We start from the raw sequence: 21215 nt of genomic DNA, 5'->3' as shown, positions 1-21215 counted from the left end.
TAAGCTGCTGCTTCATCCACTGTACGCCCAGCCGGCTGGAAATGTTGGGTTTCGCTGGTGTTTGCGCCAATGCAGCGGGGGAAGAGAGCCAGCCACAAATCAAGCAGCAAAACATGTACGCGCTGAATGGGCTGGAACATACAGCCGTCTCCTGCCAAGTGAATGAAACATTAGCATTCTGCTCTCCATCCGACGTCCGCAATTGTTAGGGTAAGAATAAAATATGAACTTAAAGCATTTGCACAACAGCCATCAGGCCGTAATGAGATTTCTATCCTGTGGTCTCTTGGATATTTTAGACTGTCAGGCCCAGGAGTTCACAGCATATGGTTTAGATTTATGTTTTACACATATCAGACTTAGGGCATGCATCTGGAGGAATGCATTTATAGTGGATAAAGGTGGGCCATTGTGGAAAAATCTTCAGTGTCTCAAACCTGAGATTTGATTCTATTCTATTCTATTCTATTCTATTCTATTCTATTCTATTCTATTCTATTTTTTTTTGCCTTCCTGTGTCCCACCTAAAAGCCCACATGTGGGATCATACCTCATTTCTTTCCCTGGAAAGGTTACAGTAATTACTAAATTATGAACCTTCTCTCCTCAGTGTTCCTAAACCAACCCACAGGAAAAATACTGGAATTAAGCAATAAGGAGACCTAAATGCTGGGATGGCTACTTCAAACACATGTGCCAGAAAAATGTTTATTTGTGGGTAAAAAGCCAAGTACTCCTATTTACCCCTCTGCGCCTGGCATAATAACGTAACCATCACTCCCGGCAACTATATGGATTTGAAAGCAGAGCTCCACAGTGAACTACCTGCCCCATCTAACAAATTGTGAATAACAAAGGGGAAGCTGGAGCTGACGCATGGGGAAGCCTTTCCCCGCTTAACTTTGGGCCTCTGCAGGAGCACAGGCTGGTGCTTTGCTGGAGCACGCATCTCGTAATGCCGTGGTGGCAAAACATTCATCCCTCACAGCTGGGCCGGTGGTGGTGTGTCCATGCTGTTTCCAGCCAAATGCACGGCTCTCGAGACACAGGCCTGAGATCCACCAAATGGGCACTAGCAAATGCTGTGGTGGATCCCGACACCCTCCTTGCACTCGCTTTCCTTCTTTTATGAGTTACACTTATTGGGGAAAGACAAGAGGGAGGGAAGACATGCAGCTTGTGCGGCTCAGAGGAGTCTCCCCATGGTTATCCCTGGAACTCCTCGTGGAGCTATGCGATGAGGAGGAGCGCTGGCACTCATTTTAGTACAGCTAGTAACGATCATTTTATTCTTTCAGGTTTTTAATTTACAAGCAGTGAACACCCACAGTCCTCGCAGCGGCTCTGCCCATCACTGAAGATCCTCAAGAGTCCTGTCTGTATCCAGAAAGGGAGACTAGATCCTTAATTCACTTATGAAAGGGCTTTGAAAATCCATGTATTTGATGCTGTTGAGAAGTGGGAGCCATGGTAGAGATGCAAAGAAAGTAATATTAGCCTGGAGGAGAGCTTTCAGGTGTGTAGGAGATTAGAGAAAGCTGAATATTTGGACATGCATATGAGCTGAGTAAGAAGGTGTGCAGAAAGTCGGCATGATTTAGACGCTGCCAGTGTCTGAGGATGTGAAGGGAGAGAGTAGCAGGTCAAAGATGATGGATAAGCTGTAGGTGCATGAGGAGCCTAATGGCAGTGATGTCTGTGGCAAGCAAGGGAGCAGGTACCAAGTGTGGGAGAATCAATATCACACTTTGCTGAGGAACATGCTTATTCAGAAACAATTGAACGAGAGTGCAGAGCGGCTGCCCCCTGTAGATTAGCTTGCTATTTATAGAAACCTCTCACACACCTTTAAAACCTTCTCCTTTCAGCCTTGTCCTTCTCTTTAGTGACAGTAATTGACTTAGTCAGTATTTCTCAAGGCCACTAGCCCCAAGATAGCATCACTGGGAGGGTTAACCGAGAACTACCTGGAGGCTGGCTGAGAAGGACATCTGGGCTTTGCATCACCTCTGCTCTGAGGGAGCATCCAGCGAGCCACACCAGCATGTCAGTGAAAGTCAGCCTTAGTCAAGAAGGTGGCAGCAGATTTAATTCAGAGTTTTCTTATGCCTGTGGCATGAGCAGGTTGAGAGTCTCTGGCGCGGGGCCCCTTCCTTTGCTTATTCTTGGTGTCTTGTGTCCACTGTGAAGTGTCTGCTAGTGGCCATCTCTTGACTAGGTTGCATTTTCCACTGCGTGCCTTTGTAATATTTTTTAGGAAATAGATTCTGAGCATTATTGTTACCCATGAGGATCTGGGGACTTTTATGTTTGTTTTTGTTCTGGGAACAACCTTTCTGGCATCGGTGAACAAACCGCACAGGCTTAAGGCGAACTCTAATGCAAAGCAACGGGCTCGTTCCAGGAAAGACTTTGCTTGACATACTGTTGATAGGCAACCTCTGAGGAGACAGTAACAGCTGTCCTCTTTGACTTGAATGCCTAGAATATTTAAAAACCTAAGTAAGTTGCTTTCTCTTGAGAGATGCTGGACAGACAATGTCCCTTAATTTGTCAAACGGTGCTAAATATAGATCTCAGGGCCTGCACCAAGGACTCCAAATTTGAAAGCGCTGGCTGATATTCTTGCTGTCTCACTGGGTCAGTTCCTGGTGGCCATGACATAAACTGGGACATCAACCACTTTCCGCTGATCTCAGTCCATGATGTGTCTGTTTTTATAGGCACATGTAACTGAGAGCAGAATTTGGGGCACTGGGTGGTGTGGGGAAGTGCATGCCCACAGATGTTAAGAGCTGACCACAGATCATGCTTGTACGTAATGAGTGTCCCTGTGCATGCTCTAAGCTCAAGACAAATTTCAAGTGATTTGAGTTGATCAGCTAACCATCTCTCATTGAGGGTTAACTCGAATTACCTTGGGCTAAAACCATGCACGTGGGTAATTACCACGAATCACGTGGAGCACTGACTACTTCGTGTGCCTGAAATCCTCTGTTCTCCCCTGGTCTGTCGCTGAGGTGCACACCATGGATCAAGGCTGGATTCTGGCTCTGCTGATCCTTGGGCAGCTCCAGTGTGAAAGGCAGTCAGTCAGCCTCATGAATAAGAATATTAGCCTGTCCCCTCCTAAATACCTCTCGCTGCCGCTGAGGTTTGGTTACCTACAGTTACTGAGACTTCTCACTATTTGTCGTGCTCTGCACCTTCAGGAAAAGCTTTCTTTGCGCAGAACCCTGTTAGCTGTATCTGAGGTCTTCACCTTGCAGCCTTTTGTTGGACAAAATGCTGTTTCGCTTAAAAAGGTGCTGCCAGCCAAATGAGCCTTATTTATCCCCGAACGTGACTTTGAGAGGAGTAACAGAAAGTCCAGCTCTGGTCGTAGGCAAGCTTAGGCTGGCTCAGCAGCCAGGACTTCTGTAGGAGCTGTATGAAGTCAGCTGTTAATCCATACGAACGACACATTGATACTTTAGCAAAAAAAAGCATCAGGCAAGTTTTTTTTTCCCTCCTCTTCCTTTCTATCCGCAGTGTAAAGTGCTATCGAATAGGACACAAATCAATATTTGCTTCTTAACAGGAAGCACTTCCGTGGCCGTGCAGGTTTATATTTAGAATGGAAGTGGTTTAAGATGAGGGCTGGGAGTTGCCTCCAAACATTGCCATTACTTCTTTAATGAAATATACAGCTTGCCTCCCTCTTTAAATAGCAGAACAGCCTTTTATAACCAATTATTAAAGCTTGCAAGCCTTCCTCAGGCCCGTAGATGGCATATTCCAACTATTTGTGTTCTGTGAAACCAGCAGTGGGATGGAGAGCAGAATAACCTAAAAGGCAAAATTAAAACTGAAATGTTTCTTCCCAGGCACAAGGGATCGGGAGGGTTTTTTTCCCAAAATTCAAAGGCAGAGAAGTGAGGAGCTCAGAGGGGACTCGGTGAATGCCCACAATGGATTCTCACCAGTTATCCCTTGCCTAATGATAGACAAGAAAAGCAACGCGATGGCACAAAGTGTTTATGTTTTCTTGAAAACAAAAGCAGACTGGAAAATGAGGCACAAAATGTAATGCAGATGGGAATTACAAAAAAGCACACCCCTGACGAATCCTGGAAGAACCACAGACTCTCTCCGACGCTAGCTTTACAGTGGCCTCAGCACTGCAATGCTCCTTGTCACACTGGCTAAGCTGTTGAAGGCTGATCAAGTGTTACACCGGTGAGTGGCCTTCCCGGACAAGAAAGGCAACAGAAGGGAAAGAAAAAGGACCAGGGCTCAAGTCTGTTCTCTGAGAGAGCTAGCTGTTAAAAAGCCTGAAGAGGATAAAAGATGGGCAAGATGAAGTAGGACCCAGCTGACCCTTCTGGGCCTTTGGTCTTGAGCTTCCTATGCCAAAGTCTAATCCAAGAGCTTGCACAAAACTAAAATTGTGTCTTCATCTCCCGTCTCAAATTCATGCAAATTATGCATGCAGAATCTGATAAAGGGTAAGGGAGCTGGGGACAAACAGTGAAGTCATTTGGGAATTAGCTATGGATGAGCAAGCTGGTTTGTGTGAACAGAAGAAAAAGATCTTATGTTCTCAGAGCATTTTACAAGCAGACCTAATTATTGGCCTGCTGTGACCACCACTGCTGTGTTCTGGTACCAAAAGGCTCACATGGAACAAATCAACCCAGCACACTGCAGCCTTCAGCAGGGGTAACCTGTTAGGGAGGATGTTCAGAGCTTTTCTGATTACCTATGTGCCCACCACAGAAGTCAAGTTCAGCAAAATTGATGCTCAGGGATGTTACATATTTCACTGTGCAATAGGAAGGAATAATGCTGCCTGGCATCACTGGTGGGGCAGTTTTCAATATCTTCAGATAAATCTCTGCAGCCACAACAGCATCTACAGCAGGATGTGATCTCCAGTGCCCAGGCCAAGTGGCACAGCCACCCTCAGCGCAGCCTGGTGACACCTGCCCTGCAAAGTATGTGGCTGGCGCTATTGTGCCCAATGTGGCACCCCAAAAATACCTTTATTTTTCAGTTCACCGCACCTGAAATGGATGTATTGCAGCCAGAGTGGTGGTTTTAAAAGCAGAATGCTGAAGTTGTGCATTGCAATCTCTAACACGTGGCATGAGGAGCAGCCTGAGCGTACAAAGTGCTGTGGTGGTGAGTAGGACTGGAACCTAGTGCAGTCCCAGTGTGGTTCCCCATGGGGGTTAGTCCTTCAGCAGGTGAGCTACAGACATTGTCCTGGGGGAAACCAGAGAGCTTGTTCTAAAAGGCACCCTGGGATCTCAATATCCCCATGCAGTGTGGATGGTCAGAGGACTACAACCCAGGAGCAGACCAGGCAACAAATTTATCTGGCATTTAAAATCTACTCTGACCACTTGCTGCTTCATAGGTTAATTAGGCTAGAGTCAAATAATCCTTTGGCTCCATCCTTGCAAGAAAAATACTGCAGAGATCTGTCCATATGTTTCTTCTATGAGGAACAGGCTATGCTAGCGGAGAGCTCAGCAGCATGTCATTTTAGTAAATGTGTGCTATGCTGATGAGTCAACTTTACTGAGGTTTATCACACTTTTTTGTGGATTTTGGCACCTTCTGCACAGTAAACAAAAGAAAAGCTTGTGTTTTACAGAGCAAAGTTTGCTGTTGCAGGGTTAAAGGTACCTTTGTAATCTAAACTACAATCCATCTGGAGATCTGCAGCAAAGCTCACCAAAACCTAATAAAATAAATAGTGGATGGAGAGAGTTTATATTGGAAATTATATCAATAACAGCATTAGTAAACCAGGCCACATGCAAGGGTGCTGAGAATTCATCAGAAATGTTCTGATCATCTTCAAATAACAAAGACTTATTCTTCTTTGGTTTTGTAACACATGCAATGGTGAAGTTTCCAGTGTCCTTGAAGCCTGCCAAGAATGGGAAAAAGGGAGGGAAAATTAAGGAAAGAGTGGGGAATGTACTGCAAATACGGGATGACAGAGGGCGGGGAAATGTGGAATGAACTTTGATGTGGAGCAGATGTACCCCTGCATTCCACAGGCAAAACCAATGCTGAGGCCGCTCCGCAAACAGCGAGGAGGGAAACATCTCCTATCTCCTGTCTCTCTTTAGCTTTAACACAGAACCGTTTCGGAAACTAGGACGGGTAGCAGAAACGTTTCTAATAAAACCCTCAAACTTTTCGCATCGAAGGAGGGGAGCAAAAAGCAGGCAGAGAGAGAATTACTCTTGGGTACACAGCAAGGCTTTTCCAAATTACTTCTGGATTCAGACACTTTGCAAAGTGCCCTATGTTACCCTCAGCCTGGGATATTTGCTCCATCTCCTAGAGATAAAGCTAGAGAGTCATATTTAATGTGTTGTATAAAAGTGTTCAATTGACATAATATGCAAATAAGGAAATATATCTATTTTTTAATATATTGCAATAGCAGAAAATACAAGACAGTAAGCAATGTCAAATTACATTATTATTGCAAATATTTTCTCATTTTCTAATAACATTAGAGATGATCTTTTCAAGCTGTTAACAGTATTCAGAAATGGATGGGGGGGTGGTCATGGATTATTTGGTGTCAGCACTGAATCCAAACCCATGGGGAAAGCCTGTGATGTTAACATTTCTGTTAATTCGGGTCTGGGCAGAGATTGGAGTACAGTTCTGGCCTTACAAGAACTTAATGGCAGAAGCTACACTGACTCCAGCAGAACTAGCATTTAACCCTTTGGATAGTTCTGCTTTATTAGAAACATATGTCAAAGACACAAAGAGCTGACAGGGAGATGAGAGGATTTTCCTTGTGGTTTTGCATCTAGAAGCATATTTAAATATATACATATAAAAGTGTGTTATAACATATGCACTTACTGGGTATATGAGTATGTGTGCATATACACACACATATGTACAGATACGATGCTTTGAGATGCATTTTTTTCCATCAGTCAGAATAAGTATATTTTAAAACTTGCAAAATTTTTTAATAAGAGAAAAAAAGCCCCATTGAATTTGATTAATAGAAAAACTAAGTAAGAATCCCAAACTATGCAGCATCAGATATTTTTTCAAACAGAAATGACTTTTTCAGAGAATGAGTTGTGTATCGTACATTATTCCTTTTCTACCATTTATATGGTTGAAAGTTAGAAGTGTTTGCAATCTTTTAAATGAAAAAACTCTTCCCTTTCTTTAGCCTAGTCTGTTCAATATGAAGAAATTACATGTTTCAGCAATAATCTCTCAGCAATTTTATGTAAATTTTCCTCCCTGAATTATTTAATAATTTCTATTGGATGCATTGAGTAACAGTTAAAATAAAAATCAAAATGTAAGAGAATGATAAGCATGAGAATAGTTACTGAGGACACATACAGGTGTCAAAAATGCTCCCTGCAGCATCTGGGGCTCCAGCGTAACATGCTGTTTGCTTTCCATACCAGCCCTGGTGCACAAGGAGTCTCACAGGACCAGAGGTTTTGTGAGCAGGATCTGTTGGCCAGGCTGGGCTCACAGAAGAGGACATTTGATGAATCAGGTAGCCAAGGACAGGGAATCGTGTGAGAAGGGCTACAAGCACTCCTGTATTAGGATACAACCCAAAGTGCTCAGTGCCTTCAGAAACTTCCTCTCATGGGCAGCAGTGGCATGTCCTCCACTCTCATCTGAAACTCACGGTGGCTACAGCCTGGAAAAGAAGCATGGGACCTTGCACTGGCTGGATTGTGGTGGTACCTGGGAGCCCCAGACAACCAGCTTGGAATAACTGGTTCTCCGAGGGTGCGAGCAGCTGGCGGCATTTTTCCCCTCGGCTGTTATTAGCACCAGCTCTTGGAAACCAGGAGAGGAGCTATGGGTGATCTGCACAGATGCGGCTGAAAAGACCCCCTTATTGATTCAATGGGAGATGTCACGCTGGGACAGGGGCTGTAATAGAGATGTCTGTGGCAGACCTGTGGGAGAGGTCCCCGCAGAAGCCCCAAAGCCACCTTCTTGGCAGGAGGTCTGAAGAAAACAGTGAATTAATACAATCCTTTTTGGTTCGGGACTCACGAGTCTTGTTGGACGAGTGCACAGAAGCCCACCAGCTTTCACAGCCTGCCCTGGCCAATCCTCCCCATACAGGAGCCCACAGGGGAGGCAGGATTAGGCCTGAGAACATAGCTAAGGTTTAAGCTGAAATAAAACCTGCCCTATGGCAGCAAGCAAAGTCTGATGTTTTATTTCACACGTGCTGGGGTATACACAGCAAGGGGTTCTTTGGAGTCCCCAGTGCCTGAATGAAATTGATTGAAGTGCAAAAAAAAGTCAGGTATAAAAAAAAAACAACCCTGAAAGCAAGGTAATTGCTTCCAGATGTTTTAAAATTGCTTTCAGAAATGAATAATCAAATCCTGCACGAGCGAGACACAATAGCAGAGGCAAGAAGAGTCAGGAATATTTATGAAGAACGTCAGGGAGGGCACCTCTTCTTTCAGCAGGGGCATAAAAGACTTAACAGCCAACAGCATCCAAAAATCTGTGTTTTGGATGGTGGCTTGCTATAGACTTTCAGACTGGCAGCCGGTTAAGCAGAAAGGATTGACATGCTAATTACAAATGAGCACAGCCATGACAAACGTTGTTGGCCACAAGCTTTTCAGGCCTTAATTAAACATGATAAGACACACAAAGCCTTGGTTTATTGAACCAACAGCGTGGGGCCGCTGCCTGTCACTCATCTTTGCATGTGGTCTTATAATAAACAGAAAGGTAAACTTGGAGCTTTATTTCCCTTTTGTCTGATTTAGTACATGGAGTATTTGGGCTCATTTAACTTTATTTCAAAATTAGGATTTTCTTATTAGGTCAGTCCACATATTTTTTTTTAAACTCTAAAACCCCCCCCCAAAAAAACAATGACATCTTCATTGCACTTTAAACTGTTACAGACAGGTCACTGCAGAGACCTGGGTCCGATGCCTGCAAGCCCTCCTCCACCTCCTGCCCTTTGGAGCAGATCCCAGGCTCAGGTACGACAGTGCTCCACCTTGTCTTGGGTCACACAGTCAGTGTAAAGAACCAAATTGCCCAACAACATGCATTAAAAAAGCCCTAGAAGGCTTTCAACTTCCTAAATATGATTTTTGAGGGACAGTGCCCCTGCTCACAGCATACTCAAGCCTGAACTGAGTACCGGAGAGTACTGCCTTAACATCCACTGTCCAAAAGCAATTTAATGGTACTATTTTTCAAGCAAGCTGCGCCCACTACGAATGAGCAGTTTAAAACATAATCCATATCCATATCAGCAGGTATCATACTGATTGATAGACTTACATGCAGTATGTAAATAATTGAATGGAGTATTGAAGGAAATGAGAGAAAAGGTACGGCCACAGGAAAAATATCAAATATAGATTTTCAATAACATTTACACAGTTTTGTTATGTTGTTTGGTTTTGTTGTTTGTTTTTTTTTTTTAATGAACATCTGTATCTATATATTCTTCAGCTTAAAAGGCAAGCAGAAAACAGAAGGCAGCACAGCCGAATGTGGTTCCTATACAGGGATCAATGTGGTTGGAGCACAGCTAGTGCTTCCATGCCAAAGTGAGGCTGGAGAGGTAATCTGTCTCCCTCTGGGGTAGATGTTTGTAGTTAAGACACCATTCCTCATCAGCCCCTAGCAAAAATAAAAGGTGCTTTGTTCTCTGTGGTTCCAACAGGCAGCCGAGGAAAGGATTAAAGAGATTAAACTGAGCTGAACTGCAGGAGTAATTTTTTCTGAGGATGGACCATGTGCTCACCCACCTTGGAGCTCAGCAGCGGGTCCCTCCCCAGCGGTGGGGAGCTCCCCGCGCGCGTGCCTGTGCTTCATGCACCGTCGAGGGGAAGGGGAGCGCAGGCAATGCTCAGTGTCTCCAAGGCCATGCCCTTCATCTTCACCGAACTCTTCCTCTTCAGCATCATGCCCAAGTTGGCATGAGGCTCTTTCCTGGTACTGCACTTATGTGTTGGCATGGTGCAGCCGCACCTCTGGAAGGACGGGGCAAACAGAACAGAGGGGCTGTGCCAAGTGCTTCTTTCTTGCGCTCACAGGTCCAGCTCTCTACCATTTTGTCCACTTTAGGGTCATTTCCACTGATGTAGGTTCAGTACAAGATATTCCACGTCTGGATTTGTAGCACGTTGCTTCCCTTATAATGACATGAATGACCAGCTATCGCAAACGATGAAGTTAAAAATGTAAAGCCTGGTTCTGTGAGGCAATATTGTCCCAAAACCTCATAAATTAAGTTGTTGCTCCACCTGCCAATTCAGTCTTTGCTCTGAAGGGAGAAAAAGGGCTTCCAAAGCTGTCTGTGGCCAAGAGCTGTGTTTCAGTAAGTTGAATTTCTGTAGAATATTTTAAGCAAAATAAAGAAATTTTTTGTAAATGTCTTTATGACAAAGCTACTACAACTTATTTTTAATAAAAGCTAAGATCATGGACCAGCTTCTCTTTTAATGGTTACAAAAACATTGAGATAGGTTATGTTGGAGACTAAATTTGTTGATGAGGTCTGTATCACTTTGTAAAGGATCCTTATACCTGACATGTAAAGGTACATTCAGGACATGCCCATCACGCCATATTCACAGCTATACTGTGTCTGTCTGTCTAGTCCCGAGCACAGTAATTTCTGACAAGGCTGACAGGTGACCAAGCTCCACGGGACATGCCCCCGTGGTTGGCTAACGATGCTTCTGGTGCTCTACAAAATCAAAGTCCTCCAGGGAAAGAGATTCCTGATGCCAAGAAGGTGTCTGTGTCTGCGTGGGGCAAACGATGCAGCCTGGGAGGAGCAGCTCTACAGCACTGCGTACCCATGTCAAGGACGGAGTGCCTTTGTTTTGGGCAGCCCTAGCCTCATCGCCACCTGGAGAACGCCCCAACACCCTCTTTTTGGCAGTCTGACGAAGCTGGCATTACATCCCCATACCGAGCAAGGGGGCCCAAAGCCAGACATCAATTTTCTCTCCCCAGCTTTTGGTGTTTCTTGCCTTTCTGTCACCAGCTAGCTCTCTGCACTTTCCCCGACCCTCACCAGGACGACACAGGTTTCAGGCTCACAGGCTGGCTGTGGCTCCCAAGCAAAGGCAGATGGCTCTCAGCTCCTCACCCAGCCCTTTACACCCGCTCCCCATCCTGGCACAAAGCCCTGTGTGTGCTCGCTTGGCCTGGGCATTTGTGGTCACTCGCCATGGGGAGAAGGGCAGCGACTCAGCCCCCTTGTCCCAAGGAAGACAACTTCTGCTCCAGGGAGGCTTACGCTGACCAAATAAATAAAACCTCCAAGTGAGAGAAGCCCAGTGCATTACCTGATGTAGCAGAACAGCCAACATAAAAACAAGAGGTCCCCAAAGATTGACACCAGCCTCCCTACAGGAATTAAGACTGATTCCAGGTTTATCCCCAAACCTCACCCTCCAACGGTCTGCCAATATACCTGAGACTAACCAAAGCAAAGTCAGCTTCATCATGAGCTGCTGTCAGACATGCACAGGGATACCTTAATGGTCAACAGCCTCCGTATCTATTTCCCCCCATTTGTATTAACATGGCCTGTGACTGTGCCATGTGTTTTCCAACTAAGTTTCTGTTATATCAAATAAACCATGCCAGAAACAACCACTTCAGCGGCCTTTGCCTCCCTGTTATGCTGCAGGCAGTGAGCCTGGGAGCCTTCCCTCCAGAGCCAAAGGCTTTGACCTTCTCCTATCGGCAGCTGGCATTAAAGTGTTTGTCTCTCTGCAGCAGCTGTGCACCAGGAGGAATGAAACCCTCCCATAACCAAGCTTGCTTGTGCCTCTTTGCCGAGTGATTTAATCTTTCTGACACAAATCCTCCCTCTTGCAAAGAAAACTTTTGGTTTTTTAAACAGCTCTAGCTACACTGTTAAAAGCAGCATTTGAAAGCAGAGCCCACGGATGCACAGCTGGACTTCCCTTTAATTGTTCAGAGCTTATTTCATGGATCATCTATGCTTGGACAGTCTCCTGCCTTCACAGGCACTCTGGAGGGCCAGGGCTGATAGCAAAAGCAAGGGCAAAACTTAGTATTGCTACAGTGCACATAAATTCTTCATTTTCCCTGTCTGAACAGCTCTCCTGATGTCAATGGGATGGGGAACAAGAGCACAGTACAGTTAAATACAAGCTTAAGTGTTTGCAGGACTTAGACCTTAAGCAAGCAGTGGGTTGTTCTGCCTAGAAGGAATTATTTGCGTTAGTCTTTCAGGGAAGGCAGGCAGAACTGAGTAATGGTTCAATATAAGATAAAGTTTTTGTGCAGCGAGACACGAGCCATTGTCAGCACAGAATTAACTGGGAAGTGATAAAGATCACAGTGATTTTCTATACTCAGGAGTGACTATATTTCTACTCATCTTGCACAGCAAGCCTTTTGACAGGTTAGTTAGCATGAAGATGTCTGCACAAACAAGAGAATATTGACAAAATGAAGACATTCTCCATCCAAGAAGGGGAATGGAATTCATTCTGTCCCTTTTGGATCATTTTCCTCTCTCTCAGGTGCAGAGGCCCCTGTGCATGGGTCCTATTGGTCCTTTTATTGTAATCTGGGTTTATTTTGCCCTCCAGATTCTCCTCTTCCACTGCCTGCTTCTCTCTTAGTCTCTGCAGGGGGTACAGCATGTGAGGGTAGAAAGAATTCCCACCAGCACTGGTTGATCAAAATGCTTTTCCAATATAAACAACCTAAAAAGAAGAACCATGGGGAAACTTATGGGGGGAAAAAGAAAAAAAAAAAAAAAAGATTCACTTCCCATAGGGATACTTCCACTGTTTGGAGTTTGTCAGATTGGCAAACATGGTTTCTGCAACTAGTGCTGTAAACTACCACAACCGTTTTCATTTGAGAAGATATTTTTTTCCAGGAACTTTTCTGCTCTAGAACTGTGGCCTAATGCTTCCATAAAATACCTTATTACATGGTATAGAGGAAGTACGAAAGATGATAGAAGCATATAATTTGTGATATAAATCTACTTTCTTTCAAATACCTACTATTTACTCAATTAGATGGTCCCAGTTACTTTTCTGGAAGAGACACGAGTCAGCAAAGGAGATATATAGCCAAGGATAAGAGAAAAGGTCTGCAACAAAATTCTTTTTCTCAGCCTTGCAGTGAACACACGTAACACTAAGCAGATGATACCAGATAGTAAAGCATAACTCTGCAAAAAAAACCCCAGGGAGACAGACAACATGACTTCCAGCTGTTCAGTGCCTTCACCAAACCTTGAGAAAGTTGTAAAGACAGAAAAGTTTTTTCACAAGACAGCAGAACAGGGTCACTTTCACTTTAACCTAGGAGAATTGTTGCTCTCCTGATAACAGTAAATCAAGAGTAGACAAGAATAACCAGGAGGGGCATTCCTGCAAGCTTTGCCATCTAATCAACCCTTCAAGCAAAGATGGCCACCATCACTGCCCAAATTTTTCATGTGGTATAGCTGAGGACACCTGATGGCCGCCTGCTACTTTGAGATTGTCAGCCTTTAATCATCAGCAGCTGCATCTAGACCTGTTCTGATGGCTAATCTCCTAACTCCTTGAGAGGTCCATGTTGTTCAGTTAACCCAGTTTGAACTTCATCCCTTGTAGGCCAGTAGAAGCCCTGCTTTTGTAGAAAAAGCTCTTACCTATAACTGTTCTTTCTCCTTATGGATTGTTTTCCTGTCCCTCAGGTGCAGAGGACTCTGTACCTGGCTCCTGCTAGCCTTTTATTATAGTCTGGGTTTCTTCTGCTCTCCATATGCTCCAGTTGCACTGCATATTGTCAGCTGTTTCCTGCTAGCAACTATATTTCTTATTTACATCAGGTGTGCTTTGAAATTTGAAATGTCCTGTGTTCAGTGTACACAACGTAAGAACATGAGAATCAAATAGCACTAATATGAGGTTGTCAGCAGTTACACTATGGTATCCAAGGTATGATTAAGGGATACCCCCAGGCTAAGATACTGGTTGGCAAAGGCTGAGTTCAGTCAACCTCAATCTTATATACTAAGCAAAACTGCACTGTCTGTGTGCCACTGGAAGCCTAACGATGCATCTCCTATGCATTTGTCACAGCAGGAACCTTATCTCTAGGTTACAGGCAAGAAATCAAATGAAGAGGTTTAGCAACTTCTAGGCCAGCAATGTCCCCACGGGGTGTTTGCAGCCTCGCGAGGGGCTCCTCGGGAAGTGGCACGCTCCAGGCTGCTCCCCTTCCCGGGAGCGCCTCAAGACCAGGCTGCCCTTCCGAGAACTCTGGCCATGAGTGTGAGTAGTCAGTCGAGCAAGCCTAGACTGTTACTGCTTTTACTGCTCATATCTGGTTTAAAATCTTTGTCATTAAAAGAGATACTGGAAGTTTCTTCACCCAGTTGCCCCCAGTTAATTACACTTAAGTGAGTGAGTTAAACATTCACATCGGCATTATGTTAACAACAACATTAGCATCTGCTTATTTATCCATATGCCTCATTAAAAGCAAGCAAATAATTATTTCCGAGAGTGTATTGCAGTCATTTACCTACAACAAGGTGTGTTAATGCTACCAGAGAGGGCTCACATGGACTAGAGGCAGGAGTTGTCTAGAAGCCACTAGAAGCCCGCGTAGGGTAACTAGGTTACATGGCAAGCCTACGCTTATCAGCAAGGACGCATTTGCTTCTGCTCAGGTGCCAGGGCAAACGGCCCCGGGAAAGCAAAGGCCTCCCATGCATCTGCCTCATTTGCTGCAATGAGCTTTCCTGGTTTGCTAAGTCAGTTTTGCCACGTGTATGCTGTTCTTGACGGCTGCCTGGCAGAGAAGCATCTAAATAGCTCTGACGGCAAATTGTGTCCTTTAAATGCCATTCTCATTGCTCTGCCTTGAGAGGACTCAGCTAACCGAACTAACATATTAAGTCCGGGATACTGCAGCTAAGTAGCGCTTGCCCTGAATAGCTGGAGTTTATAGTTAGAAAAGCAGTGCTGGCTTTGTTAATCTTTTCTGTGAATTCCTAGCTAAGCGAATGTATGGGGCCCAGGGAATTAGTGCCCTGCCCTACAGAAGTCCATGTGAAACTATGTACTCTAGGAGCGAAGCTATGGACAAGTATGGAGACCTTCTATTAAAGGTTTTCATCTTATCAGGATACCAACTTTTTGCTATGAACACCATAGGTAGCCTTGGCCTGGAAGTTTGAAGACAGATGATCTGAGCAGCTCATCACTGCCTCGGCTTAGGTGCCAGAGCTGGGACATCGGGGTGAAGCACTTCTTGCAGGAGACCTGGATGCAGCCCTACATGTGAAAGGCAATGGCCAAGGACTTTGAAGGAGCCTGAATTTCCCCATATGCCTTCACGCCTACTTTGGTACATCTAAATAAGTTACTGATGGCAGGGCAGTTTTACAGTGCAGATTAACTCAGAGATGTGAGTAATTGAAACCTGAGATGGTCCTGGCTTCTCAGCTAACGCCACACAGCAACAAGAGCACCTCAGCTCCTCTAAGAATGTAGAAAAGCTACATTAATGAATCCCAAAATGAATTATAAGTAACAGAATGGAAATAAGTAATACAGCATTACCACCACCTGGGATTTAAGACAGGGTACTAATATTATCAAATATTATAAAAGACTAGTTCACACTGTCTAAAAGTCCGGCTTAGGACCGGGGAGCACTGTTAACTGGAAAAAAGGTAATTGCTGTTAACATCTGACACATGTTCCTCCTCTGAGCTTTCTGCTCAGTGCAGCTTTTTTGAAGAGATGAAACAAATTTTGTCAACTAAACTTTGGCCCTTCAGGGCCACTTACTCACCTGCCATGGAGTACCTTGATCGAGGGCATCCTTTGGGGGCCATTTTGAAGTAGAACAATTTTGTCTGCTTAGCTCTCTCCTTCCCCTATGTGGTCTCTGCGGGAGGTGGAGTGTCGTGGCTGCTTCTCCAGGCACCCTTCTAGAGGGGTTTAACTTCACAGCTGTGTGTGATCCAAGAGGAGTTCCCCCCACCATTACCCTATAAGGATTAATAACAGTTAAAGGGTATTTGAAGTCAGTGGTGAATCTGTGGCCTTTGGAAACCTCTTAGCACAGAGAGGGCTCGGATGAAGTGGGAGAGATTTCATATTTTGGCTTTTGTACGCTGCAGTGGGTATGTTTTTGTATCAGAGAAAGATCATCACGGTGCAAGGTGAAGGAAGCAGGTCAACTTGTTTCCACCAGCCCTCTCAGCAGTAACAGATAATAGACCAGTCTGTGGATGCTGTAGAAATTAAGCCCACTTATGTCTTTGATGCCTCCTCTTCCCAATTCAGGAATATCAGTCTTCCATAATACTGTGAAAAAGGACCTCGGTGCATTAACGTGTTTGCTAGCTCTCCATGGTGCTTTAGTTGTGCCCTTGAAACACGTTTACTTAACCTTCCTGGCTGTAGCTCTGGTCGGGCTGAGGCTGAATGTTTAAAGCAACGTGTGATGAGCCGTATGTACAGGGCTGCAAGGGAGTTTCTACCTCCTCACAGCTGCACACGATGTCCCCCTCCGTGGTCAGCCAGATGCTGAGAGTACCTACCACAGTCCTCGTCAGTCTTCAACAAGCGTCTGAAGGTCTGGTAGGAAGAGGTTAAGAGAAAAAGAGTCTGAAATCCTCCCAGCCAGGCAGCTATCTCTGCGCACTACAGCGCCTGGCACGGCAGTGACCCTGATCTAATTTGGCATCCCTGGGGCAATACCTTTTAAATGCCATTACTTCGACAATAATGATGTTGATGTTTAATGGACAAATGATCCCAGGCAAAATAACATAGTAGATTTCATAAACTAAGGCAAAGCTTTAAGGGAACAAGCCAGACATGAGTGTTTCTTCAGCGCAGAGGTTAAATGGATTTTCTGACCGAGCAGGCCTGCAAAATGACCTCACAGCGACGTCTTTCCAGGATTCACACTGGGACCCCATGTGTCTGGTTTGCTTCTGCTCAGGCAGGTTTTCACAACTGACCAACAAATACACACCTCAAGCAGATTTGCCTTTTTATGATCTTCACTTGAAATGCAGAAGAGGAGGAGATCCTGACCCCAAAAGGAAAGGGCCACCCCCTCTGCAAAGGGCCAGCAGTGCAGCAGCCTAAGTAGAGTGCAGACCACTCCAGCCCCCCAAAATGAATCCTAACTAGGTTGCCCTCCTCAGGCTGACTTTCTGAGCCCTTACATGTGCCACGCTAAGCCATCATTCAAGATGGTTTGGGCCCTCTTAGCCTGTCAATAGTCTTTAATGATAGCCCAAGAAAGCTGCTGTCTATCCCAGTGGGAGTGGGATACTTCTTTTACTTAAAAATTTTAGTGGTGATTTCTGTGATGAGAAAATGTATCCAGACAGAACGGATTGAAATAATTTTCTTGTTTTACAGTGTACACTGCAATGATTATATGAAGATAACTTTGAACAAGTAGTCCCCTGGGACCATGATGCTATGTAATCCAAACCCTGTCCTTAATCCACCCCACAACTGCACAGAAATAATTCCAATCAGGCCGAACACAGTGAAAGGATGCTTCTCATCTGTATGTCGCTACCTAGTCTCGCTATATTTTGCAGTTATTTAATGCTTTACACACTTTCTTTCAAAACGCTGGACGTGCTTATCCCTCTCCAGGGATAGTAATGGAGGCCAGCTCAGCAATCTGCTGGTTACAAGCAGCAAGCAGGAGCCCAGAGCTGAGATGAAATTGTTCATGTCAGGTTGCCTTTGGAACCCCTGGGTTGTTATAAGTCTGTTATAAGGTGGGATGCTCTCCCAAAATTTGTTTTTGTGAGAGCAGCTCACCTTTGTGAGTCATGGTACCCAGCGGCTGAGGGGCACGTGGGATTTGCAAGTGCTTATTACAGAATTTCCCCTGAACTATAAGACTCGAAACGTATGTTGTGTTTTTCTGGTCACACCCTGGGAGCAGTCACCGAACAAGGCTGTAAGAACTCAGGGCAGGGACGTCTTTCCTGGGGTGTATTGATTCAGGAGCTGGCACAACGAGGTTTTCAAGCCTAATTTAATAATTACTTGCTACTAATAATTACCACCTGTGCACTAATAATCATGTAGGATAGCCTTAACAATCGGTTGGTCCGAAAGGTGCTCTTAATGCCAGGCACCCTGTTTACTCAGGGGCTCTACCCAGCAGTGCTGCTGAGCTCCCTGGCCACGTAGCTGGTGGATATGTGCTGCCTAGTCCTGCAGCTGGGGAGAAGGGATGTCAAAGCCTTCAGCCCTGCCAATGGCAGGAATTGGCTGCTGGAGTGGGCTGGACCAGACTCGGTGGCAGCCAGCTATTCCCAGCTCCGCAGTGGCTCCACGGTTCCAAACCATCGAAATTAAATGTCGGTCTGAGTTGCTTACACCAGAAATGCTAAATTACAGTGTAAAGCAAACCTCCAGAAGACTCAAATTGCTTAGAGGGTAATTTTACTGTGTCTCTGGCATCCTGTGTGTGCTTCCATCATGGGTCTCCCAATAAGACATCCCTGTTGGGTTTTGTTTGATTGAAGAGTACATGCAACCTCAAGATGAAATAAATATGCACATGCTTAGATACTATACAGAAATTCTGACATTTAATCTGTGCATGTGTGTTAATATATTTGCATATACACAGCCACTACATGTAGCAATGTGTGACTGATGTAAGTTGCCCCCAGAAATTTGGGGTTGTCTAATTCAAGTTACAACTGAATTTTGGATTCCTGCCCACGAAGCCCTGTGGCGCACCCCAGGTGTTACCAGCACTAATGCCTCCTTGGCACACAGGGCTTCAAAAGTCAGAGGCAGGTGCTCTCAGCCCAAACTGCACCCACTGGAACACTTCGTTCCTGAGCCAGGAAAGTCTGGCAAACCTGCAGGTTGTGGCTCCGTCCTCATACCGATGTAAGCAGAAGTATTAATCTGTTTTAGCAAAACAGGCTAAATAAGGTAGATAAGAAACCAGGAAAAATTCTGGAACACATGATTTATTTTGACATCAGGGTAGGAGTAAAGCACATCTCTCATTACTGCTAACCATCAGCCTTTGAGAACCTCTGTCCTGACTTTTCCACATATGCTCTTGGACTACTGTCCTGGTTTCAGCTGAGATAGAGTTAATTTTCTTTATAGTGGCTGGTGTGGGGCTATGTTTTGGATTTGTGCTGAAAACAGTGTTGATAATACAGAGATGTTTTAGTTGTTGCTGCACTGGTCAAGGACTTTTCAGGTTCCCATGCTCTTCCCATGCTCTGCTGGGAGGGGACACAGCCAGGAGAGTTGACCCAAACTGACCAAAGGGCTATTCCATACCACATGGCGTCATGCTCAGTATATAAAGCTGGGGAAGAAGAAGGAAGGGGGGACATTTGGAGTGATGGCGTTTGTCTTCCCAAGTAACCATTACGCGTGATGGAGCCCTGCTTTCCTGGAGATGGCTGAACACCTGCCTGCCCATGGGAAGCAGTGAATGAATTCCTTGCTTTGCTTTGCTTGCATGCACGGCTTTTGCTTTACCTATTAAACTGTCTTTATCTCAACCCTTAAGTTTTCTTACTTTTGCTCTTCCGATTCTCTCCCCCATCCCACCAGGGGGGAGTGAGCGAGCGGCTGCGTGGTGCTTAGTTCCCGGCTGGGGCTAAACCACGACAACTACAAATTAGGAGCTTGCTTACAGTGATGCTCAGTTGTGTTCTGTAAAATATTTATTCCAAGTTTGACCAGTTAGGAGCAACTGGAAGGTATTAACATGGCATTTGTAGCATTAACCGAACACTCTAGCCCCAGTCCAGAAAAGAGCTTAAAGCTCGTGCCACTGAGCTGAGATCTCTGGCCAGCAAGTTAAAAAAGTTTTTAATTCTGTTGTGCCAAACCAGGGCTGAGCAGCCTCCGAGCTGGGTGTGCAGCACTAACACTGCCGCCGTGCCCAGTTGCTTCCCTGACATCCACAACCCCTGCGAGCCCCGTGCATCTCCCTTCCTGCCAGGCCAGGGTCGTTTGGGAGCGCTCTGGAGAAGAGCTTTGTGGAAAGCAGGGAAAGCAAGTGAAAATAGTAAACCTTGCTAATTCTTCACCAGTTTTTCTGTTGGTTTAACACTGGCTCCCAGCATTCATACAAGGTGGGACGAAAGCAATGAAAGCCTCGTGATTAAGAACCAGTTCTTCGCCCATTGTAATTATCTGAGCTAGTCTCTTGGCTTTCACTGCTCCTTCATCTCCAGTTATGAAAAAAGCAGCCCTCATTATGGCTGCTCAGCATAGCTTCTGTAAATGCAGCTTTATTATCCTTCAGCATCATTTATAAATAGGAAACAAGGGAAACAAATTGCCTATTCTTAAAGGAGAGAAGCGCAGAATAAAAAGGAGAGGGATGCAAAAGGACTGGTCGTCTCCTGGAAAATGAAGCTGAGGATGGGGTGGGAGGATTCCCGCACTGGTGGGAGACTGGCATGTCGGACTGACATGAGGGAAGAGCTGGGCTTGGCACAGGCTAGGCCCTGCAAGATGCCACCTTTGCGCTATGGCTGGGTCCAGCCAGGAGATGTTCAGCCACGTGCCATGGGGTGCAGGCGCAAGAGGCAGCTTGTACTGTACTCAAAATCATAGAAACATCACCCCTGGCTCTGCTGTGTTGGATAGAAATCTTCCTAGGCTGCTATTAGCAAACAAGTGCATAGCTTGTGAAATAAAGGCTAAGACAAGCTTAAGCTGATACTTAAAAAGTGTTACCAGCCATGTCCTCCTTGGAAAAAGGTGCACTCTGATCGATGTAGCTCTAGCTGGCTGAATGCAGCACGGTGACGTTGCTTTTCTGTATTCAAAGAGAAAGCCAGAAAAAGTCCTGGCAAAGTTATGAAAAGCTCTATCAGCCCCACAGACCAGCACAGAAGCCTGACTATGGCACACAGTGATTTAAATATACTGCATTTAACTGCAATTGCAGATCATAAAGGGGTGGCTGGGCAGCCCACTGCAGGCACAGCGATATATTCCAGCCAGAAGCAAATGTCCAAAATCTGTCCCCGCTGCGGCGCTGCAGGCGTATGTTCTACAGGCGGCATTTTCAGCACATCTCCCTCCGTGTTGCTCCGTGTGTTCACCCTTGCAAAACCTCTAATTTGTGCATGAAATGGCTATTTCCTTGAATGCCATGAGGCAGTCGCATCT

The sequence above is a fragment of the Ciconia boyciana genome, chromosome 2, assembly GCF_034638445.1.
Source record: "Ciconia boyciana chromosome 2, ASM3463844v1, whole genome shotgun sequence".
Classification (NCBI taxonomy): domain Eukaryota; kingdom Metazoa; phylum Chordata; class Aves; order Ciconiiformes; family Ciconiidae; genus Ciconia; species Ciconia boyciana.
This window is presented reverse-complemented; position numbering follows the sequence as displayed.